The sequence below is a fragment of the Mus pahari genome, chromosome 18 (genome assembly GCF_900095145.1).
Source record: "Mus pahari chromosome 18, PAHARI_EIJ_v1.1, whole genome shotgun sequence".
NCBI classification, from domain to species: Eukaryota; Metazoa; Chordata; class Mammalia; order Rodentia; family Muridae; genus Mus; species Mus pahari.
This window is the reverse complement of record NC_034607.1, coordinates 16,850,775-16,860,115: the sequence shown is the minus strand read 5'-3', so window position 1 is coordinate 16,860,115 and position 9,341 is coordinate 16,850,775.

The window sequence follows — 9,341 nt, the reverse complement described above, 5'->3', positions numbered from 1 at the left end:
GTGTGCACCTGTGTTTGCACGTGTGCACCTGTGTTTGCACGTGTGCACCTGTGTTTGCACGTGTGCACCTGTGTTTGCATGTGTGCACCTGTGTTTGCATGTGTGCACATGTATGTCCATGAGCATGGAACCAGAGGGCATCTGCTATCTTTCTCGGTTGCCTGCCATCTTAATTTTTTTGACACAAGTTCTCCCACTGAATCTATAGCTCAGCATTTGGCTAGAATGGCTGACTAGAGCCATCCCAGGAATCTTCTTCTCTCTGCTTTCTTGGCTTTCACGTGACTGCTGAAGAGCCAAGTTCAGGTCCATGTGCTTACTTAGCCAGTAGGTTGCAGACTGCTCCTTCTTTCCAGCACCCATACCTGAAGTTTTAATTGCATTCAATTTAATAACTGTGAATGTGGATCGAAGTACTCACACTTGCTGCTGCTAATGTGCAGTGGGTTGGCCTGATGACGTTTATAGTCTGATGTTAATACAGATGCTAATCCTCCAAAGGGGTTGCCCCCACTGAGCAGACCATCATGTACTCAGGTATTGCCATGTGAACCTTCTCCCCATTTTAACTGGTCCATAAAAGGCAAGAGCCTGTGATTGACTAGTGGAGGGGGGAAGTGGGACTGGAGGCTTGAGAGTGGGGGCAGGCAGAGAGAGAGAAGGAGAGAGGATGAAGGGAGAGGAGAAGGAAAGGGGAGACAGAGGAAGAGGAGGAAGAAGCTATGATAGACCAGAACCACATGTCTGGGAGAAACTCCAACTAGGAAGGGGTCTTGTGGCTGGGGAACAAGTTAGTATAGCCCTAGATCTGCCCAAGCTAGGCATATGACTTAGGATTAAAAGATATGGATTGTGTGTCTTTTATATGGGTGTATTAGGGTTGGAAATTCCAGCAACATTACTGCATTGCACTGCATAGAATCTATTCGCCCCTCCTCGATGCCTTGTCTCTGGGTATCCGTCCGCCTGAGACACAGCTCTCTCCCACCCCCTGTCCAGCTCCCCGTCCCACAATCAGAGAGAGCTATAATGACAGCCATGACTTCAGCTCTGAGAAGGAAAAAAAGACAGGAGGGTAAATAGCATGAAAGAGCCCAACGTGAAGATTAAATGACTACAGAACAGAAATCCTGTAGCGCCAGCCCTGCCTAATGAACCAGAGCGGATATCAGTCTGACCCACAAGGTATGCACATGGGTCCATCCTCCAGCTGGAGACTCACGGATCCCTTCCTCACCAGCCTGGGGCCATCTGCTGCTAGCCTCCCCTTCGGGCCCTATGGCCACTCTGCCAGAGGGCCACTCAAGCATGAGTTTCTTCAAACAAGGCTCAGGGGATACAGCCTGCTTCCCTGCCAAAAGCAGATGAACAGGGCTCAAGAGAGAAGTACCAGACAGACGGAAGCACCCCAGACTCACCTCCCGATGAAATTTCCGTGACAATACCACCCTGAAAGTGACTCCATTTCCCCTTTAGCCATGTGGACATCTTGATGCAGCCCATCTGGATTACGTATATCGCGAAGGGTGGCACATAACTTGTGCTCACACTGAACTGCATATTCATGAACCTGTCATGTCATTCAATGACGCATTCAACTGTGAGCCCAACCGCTATTGCTAATGAGCACTCTCAGACCAAGTACTGAGCCATAGGCTATTGAAGAACCTAATGGAACAGAGGCAACTAGTTCAAGGCCAACCTAGGCAACATGAAGCCTTGTCTCACAACAAAATTAAAACAAACAAAGTCTTTACAGGTTTCACAGTGACTCAGCAGGTAGAAGCTACTTGCTAACACGACTGAGTACCTGAGTTGATTCTCTGGGGCCAATGTTGTGGAAGAGCGCTGGCTCCTGCGAACTGTTCCCAGACATACACACTTGCGTGTGCGTGAGTGCTCAATGTAATGTAATCAATGTAATCACAGCACTGGGAAGATGCAGACAGGCAGATCCCTGGGGCCCCTGCTTGGCAAGTTCCAAGTCACAGCAAGAGACCCTGTCCCATGACAAATGAAAACCAAGGCAAACAGGACCTGAGGGATGACATGCCAGATGCTGCCCATGCAAACAGTGATACATGCAAAAGTGGTTATGAACCCCACCCTTCACAAATGCATCTGAACACACACATGCACACGCATGTACAATAAATAAACAAACGATGTGATAGACAGACACCTCTCCGCTCCACTTGCCACAAAGACAGCAGTCCCTTCTCCCCAAGCCTTGCTAGCTGTCTGCTTTGCAGCCATAGCCTTACTCTTAGTACACGGTGGAGCCATGGTGGGATTGACTTCTTCTCTAGTGCGGAGAGCCTAAAACATCCCTGTAGAGGGAGACATTTGCCTGCTAGGGGCTCTGCTCATCAAAGAGGACTTTCCCTAGACTCCATCTCCTCCCTGTCTCCTAGGAACGTTCCAATCAGACTCCAGGGAAATGGGAAGGGGAAATGGATGCCTGTTCTCTTTGCCTGCTTTCAGTATACCGTCGTCCCTGCTGTCCCCAGCTCCAGTCTCCCACTCCTCAGCTCCAGGGGAATTTGCATATTAATTTGAAAGTGAGATGGCTTATTAGCCATAACCTGTCATGTATCGCCCAGTACATCTGGACCTGGATTAGATTCAATATTGCCACAGAATAAAGACGGGGAAGGGGGGAACCCTCAATAATTTAAACTCATTATTCTACTAATCCTCGTGCTTGGCTGGGCTCCCTGGAGGTGTGTTAGGAGGTAATTGAAAACATGAGCTTCTCAAAGAAGACATCTGGGGCGAGTACTGCTGTAGAAAGCACTGGGCCCTAGGTGGGTCTCCTCTCATTTCCCCTAGAGGAAGAGAAGAGAGGGATGAGGGGTGGAGGTGGGGGTAGGGGTGGGGCGGAGACTCCAGGAGTTGGAGAGGAACCATGGGGATTATCATTTAGGACCAGGGACATCAGCAGACTGCAGGAAGGATACTAATTCAGGTTGGGTTTTTGCTTCCCAGGAGAGGAGAGAAGGTAAGAGAACGCCCATTGCAGAGCCCAACTTGAAATTCTTTCCCATCCCATACCCGGCCCTGGCTGGGGCCTCTGAAGCTTCCTGCTAAAGAGAGTGTCAGGCTCTACTTTGCAAACAGCTTATTCAACTTGTTTGACCCTATTGACTGAGGTTTGTTGAGGCAAGGTCTCACTATGGAGACCAGTCTGGCCTTGAACTTAAGTCACAGAAATGGCCCTGTCCCTGTCTCTTAAATGCTGGGACTAAAGGTGTGGGCCACCACACTCAGCCTGGATTTTCTTCCTAGTGATTTCAGAAGTGGCAATTCTGCTAGAACGTTGCTAAGCATCTTGTGGTTACCAGAAATGCTTTTATCTCTAAGAATTCTCTGTCAAGACCTGATGTGGTGGTACATGCCTACAGTGCCCGAGTTCAGGAGGCAGAGGAAGGGCTGTTGCAAGTTTGAAGCCTGACTGGGCTGCCTAGGGAGTTGCAAGACAGCCAGAGTTAGTGAGATCCCATCTCAAAGCAACAATAAAAACAAAACAAAAATGGAAGCCGGGGCGGGGGTGGGGGTGGGGGCTTGAGGGGAGGGCCTCAGTCAGTGAAGTGTTTCCTGTATCAGTATCAGAAGTTGAGCACAATTGTACAATGGCCAGGACTCATAAAAAATGGGATGTTACAGAGCATGTCGGGGAGAAGGTAGAGACAGATTCTGAGAATATGCAGGCCAGCTTTCTAGCCAAAATGGCAAGCTGTAGGCTTGGTGAGAGACTGTATGTGATTGAAGAAGACACCCCAATATCAAAGTCACTCACATTCAAACAACACACACACACACACACACACACACACACACACACACAAAGACAGACAGACAAACAGACAGACAGCATTTACCATCATCATCAACAGAAATCTCCAAAGAATTACCCACTTCACAGTGTCAGTACCCAGCCTGTGAAGTCCTGAGAGAGGAGTGACCACATCCCTGGGGCTGGCCCTCTGATTCTCCATTGAGTCCAGGCCATGCCTTTGCAGACATTATTCTTTTGAGATGGGGTCTCTTGCTGAACCTGCTCCTAAGTGGCAGCCAGCTCTAGGATCAGAGGCACATGTGCCAGCATGGGTGCTGTGGATTTCAACTCAGGTCCTGACCTGCTGAGCCATCTCCCAGACCTAGGTTCTATGCCTCCGAATTCCTCTTGCACATGATGCTGGCAAGCCCAAGGCTGCCTTCTGCTGCCCGTGGCTTAATTATCTCCAGTTGGGGGCTCTCAACACTAGAAGACAGGAAGAGAAATCCTGGTCTGGCAAGAAGTAACAAATGTCCAGAACAGAGACAGGTCCTATGCAAGACAGCATCCTGGAGTCTGTTTCCTCGATTGGATGGAGAGGCCTCACCCCACGGAGTCATCCATTCCCTTTGTAGGCCCTGAGTGAGCAATCCTCAAGTGCCAGGGCAGCGTTTCTTCAACGTGATGATATCCCCCTGGCACGTGATGGAGAGCAACCATGTGGTTGGGGTCTCCATTCATCATCACCAGGAGAAAAATTGCAGTGAGCCTCTAGCTGCCTGGTGATACTCGGTCATGGCTAAGGATAGGCGCAGTGATCCAAGAGGATGACACATTCCAAGAACATAGTGACGTCATCCGTGCAGCGGCATGCTTGCTGCCCCAAAGTCTTTTCTTTGAATTGGGGACTCAGGAAGCCACAGCTTTGTAGTCAGTAGGTCAGAAGTTGAGGTGACCTGGGGAACCACAGAGCTTGGGTCTGCTATTTGACATGAGGGCACTGTGAGGTCTGTGTTGATTAAAGGGGAAAGAGCCTGGCTCACAAGGTGCCCTAAAAACCAGATGAGCTGTGGTGAGCATGGCAAATGGATCAGCGATCATCTGAGGATGAGGCTGGAGATATGGGAGCATGAAAGATTCCTCCACTGTCTCAGGGTCTCCATTGCTTACCAGTTCAGAGGTTCAGTCTATTATCATCATGGCTGGAAGCATGGCAGCGTGCAGGCAGACAAGGTGCTGGCTACAGACGGAGTTGAGTGTTCTACAGTTTGATCTGAAGGCAGGCAGAGACTCTTCAGCAGATAGGAAAAGGGTCTTTTTCACAATGGACAGACCCTGAGCTTAGAACCTCAAAGCCTACCCCAAGAGAGACACACCTCTCCCCACAGGGCCACACCTCGTAATAGTGCTGCTTCCCATGGGCCAAGCGTATTCAAACCACCACACCTACCTCCTCCTTCCAAGAGGCAGATTGGAATCAGTCCCCACCTGCCTGCTCAGAGCACTCACGGGCAGATTGTTTAGTGATCTGTGTAGTGGTCTGTGTGCTGGTCTGCTGTGGCTATCCCTACTGGAAAACACACTGCATAGAGATTCCAGCGGCCTGTCTTATCCTTTTCTTTCTTTCTTTCTTTCTTTCTTTCTTTCTTTCTTTCTTTCTTTCTTTCTTTCTTTCTTTGGTTTTTCGAGACAGGGTTTCTCTGTATAGCCCTGGAACTCACTTTGTAGACCAGGCTGGCCTTGAACTCAGAAATCCGCCTGCCTCTGCCTCCTGAGTGCTGGGATTAAAGGCGTGTGCCACCATGCCCAGCCTGTCTTATCCTTTTCATGAACCCCACAGTGATCTCTCTCTAAGACTGAGGGGCCTCAGATCCAGGCCTTGTACATATTTAAAATGTGTATTTGTTACATATTTAAAATGCCAGGAGGTGGCAAGATGACTCGGTCTCTAAAAGTGCTTGCCAGGCATGGTGGGGTATGCCTACAGCCCCAGCTCTGAGGAAGCTGAGACAGCAGGATACCTGAGACTCATTGGCCAGCCAGTCTAGCTGAATTGGCTACCTTATGACTGACAGATGAAAGTCTGCTTCAAAAGTCAAGGTAGAGGCTGGAGAGATGCTGTGTGGTTGAGGGTACCTGCTGCTTCTGCTGAGAACCTGAGTTTGGTTCTCAGCCTCCTTGTTTGGTAGCTCACAAACTCCTGTATCTCCAGCAGGTGGTAGAATTCAAACGCACGGACCCCTCCCTCAGATATATACACATAACTAAAAATAGTGGGAAAAAATAAGGTGGACAGCTCCTGAGGGGTGGCATCTGAGGTTTTTGTCAGTCTACACACACACACACACACACACACACACACACACACACACCAAAAATGTCAGCCTGGAGTACGCAGGGCAGGGCCCCATCAGGCAAACCCTATCCTTTCTGCTTATGCTACGCCAGTGATTTTTCTACAAAGACCAGTCTGTGACAGGGTGTTAGTCTTGTACACAGAAAACGCAAGAGTGGTAAGAAAGAAGGAAAAACGCAGCCAATTTGGATATTTGGCAGCCTGTAGATTTCGAAGCAATCAATTTGCCAGGTGGAATTCAATTTTTCTTTTCCTACGTTCAGCCAAAATCAGAGTCCACAGGCTTCGTGGCGTCTGGGAAATCTCTCTGTGGAAGATAGGCTGGGCTAATTGTTCCCCCTCACTCGGAGATTCTGGCCGATTCTGAGACACATAAATAAAGACTGTTACTCGGGTACTGGGGAAAGTGGGATTTATTAATTTAAACGAGCTGGTGTGGAGGTCTCTAGGGAGGGCGCCTGTGTTATTCACTTGCGAGTCCCAGGGTGTAATTTACAACGAGTTCTCGCTCTCTGTTTTGGACTCCGCCAATGCCGGGGCATAAATTCTTCCTGGTTATTATTTCCATAATTCATTATTCATTGAATGTTGACTTTGTGTAACACGAGCAGTGGAGAGAGATGCAATCATCCCAAGGGGCAAGAGAGACACATCTGCGGCAATTCCAAGGAGACGAGGCGTGATTCAGAAGAGTGGGGATGGCTCCCCAGGACTGGGTTGGAAGCTTTGGAATTCTGGGTAAGTCTTTGGTTATGGCTTCTCAAAAACAACTGGCTTTGGGGCAAGGAGAGTGTAATTTAGACTTGTCTGGTGCATGGCTGGGAAATCGGAGCTCTTGACACAAAGACTCCAAGGGAGGGGAAAGAGCAGGGACAGAGCCAAGGTCCTAGGGTTTGGGGAAGGTAGCAGGCATGTTCATCCCAAACAATTCCTTCACTTTTTACTTTCAGTCAAGAACCAAGGGTCAGGAGACATCGGCACAGTCACACACCAGTCACAATGACCAACAGTCATGAAATCAGCCTGGATGTCCATCAGTGGGTAAGTGAGTGATGAGAATTCTGTATGTGTACACATCAAAGTATTATTCAGCCATGAAAAATGAGTGAAGCCAAGTTTCTTTGCAGGAAAGAAAGGATAGATCTGGAGATCACCATGCAATGTAAAATAAACGAGACTCAGATAAATAAATACATTGGGCTGTCTCTTATGTATAAAACCTAGACACCATAACGGCATCCAAGTAAAAGGGGACTATTAAGGAAAGGGAAACAGGAAGATATGGGGGAAATGTGGTCAAACTATATTATAGACACATATGAAAATGTTTTTGTGGAACCCGTCATTTTGCGCAGTAATAAATGCTAATTACACACCCCCCCTTTCAGACAGGATTGCATACAGTCTTGAACTTAAAATGTAGCCAAGTGTAACCTAGAACTTTTCTGATTCTCCCATTTCCATCTCCCAAGTGCTGGGGTTGCCCCATGCCTCAGAAATCAGATAATTCAAATATACATCCATGCAAATATTAAATAAGGGAGGTCAAGGCAGGTGAGGTGGAGGCGGCCAGGCATCCACAGGCTCCCAGAATTCCATCCTCCCTCTGTACTCATCCGGCTTTATTTCTCAACAGCACCAAACAACTGTGGGGCTCAGAGGCGCATGCCAGTTGACAGAACATTTGAGACCTAGCAACAGAAAGCAATTAAGTGCTGTTTGGCTCTGCCTCTGAGTGTGCTGGGAATTAAGGAGCAGACAGAAATGATTTCAGAGTATCAAGGAAGGCTGAGTGGTTCAGGGGCATGCTCTTCTCCCCCTACTTCCCTTCCTCAAGCATTTATTAAACACCAGTTGTGTGCCAGACTTTGTGCTATATAGGCAAGGGGCTGAAGGTGTGTGTGTGTGTGGGGGGGTGACACAGATCAGAGGGGCATCTAGGGAGGCAAGAAGTTATCTAGAGGCCCAATAACTCAGCTGCAAAGTGAGGTACCTGACCATTTCACCGGAGGGCTGGGAGGGAACACGCCCTGGTCAGCAAGTGCCTGGTGCACAGGACTCAGGAAGAGTAGCTATTCATTGCTGCCCTGAGCAGCAGGACTCTGATTTATGTGTGTTGCAAACCCCATAAAATACCTCTCCATACATACATATACACATATTTATCATACAGTATTATTTGAGCCAAGCATGCAGGCACATGCTGCAATCATAGTTATATATTTACCTATATAGCTATGTAGCTAAACCTGACCTATATGAGACACTGTCTCAAAAAAGAGTGTAGGGGATGTGTTGCACTTCCAGAACACCCAGGTTCGATTCCCAGCACACATATTGTAGCTTACAACCATATGAAACACTGGGGCTAGGGGTTCCAACGCCCTCTTCTGGCTTCCAAGGGCATTGCATGCAATCAAAACACCCATGCACATTATATAAAAGTAAATAAGTCTGTGGTGAAGCACACACACTTCTGTTTCTGCATTCGTCCTTCTTCCATTCAGCCTTCCATTTGTGGGGTTCAGGCTTCCATTTGTGGGGTTCAGGCTTCCGTTTGTGGGGTTCAGGCTTCCATTTGTGAGGTTCATTTCAATTGGTCTGTGACCAACCTACATCTGCCTGTGAATCGTGGAACCCATTCTGTGTTCAAAGACATCTGACAGAGAATAGTATACACTTCTAGAGGCTTTGTGGGGCCCTGGGGAGGGCATTCTGGACACCAGTTTATTTATAGTTTCCCTTCAATTTCTCATGGACTCAATCCTATTTATTTTGGTGAAGTGTGAGCTGTTTGTAACTGTCCTTGAATCCTACTAGAGGACCTAGAGAGGCAGCTCAAGGCTAAAAGCACTTACATTCATTCAAGGTGGTTTACACGACCTGGATCTCCAGCTCCAGGGGCACCCAGCTCTGACGGCCTCTTCTGGTCACGGGGACACCGCACTCACACATACACTACCCCTTGGCACATACACACATACACATAAATAAAAATCAATTTTAAAAATCCCATTTGGAATAATACATTCCAGGGGGTGATAAGAACTAATGGATGTTAGTTATGGGCTCTCAGGCGTGGCTTTCATCCAAGCGTTGGCACTTTGCAACTGGGTGGCCTCCAGCTAGACATTTAGATTTTCTGTGCCTTGGTGTGTTCCATTAAAAATGGGCATGATGGGGCTGGAGAGATGGCTCCAAAGGACT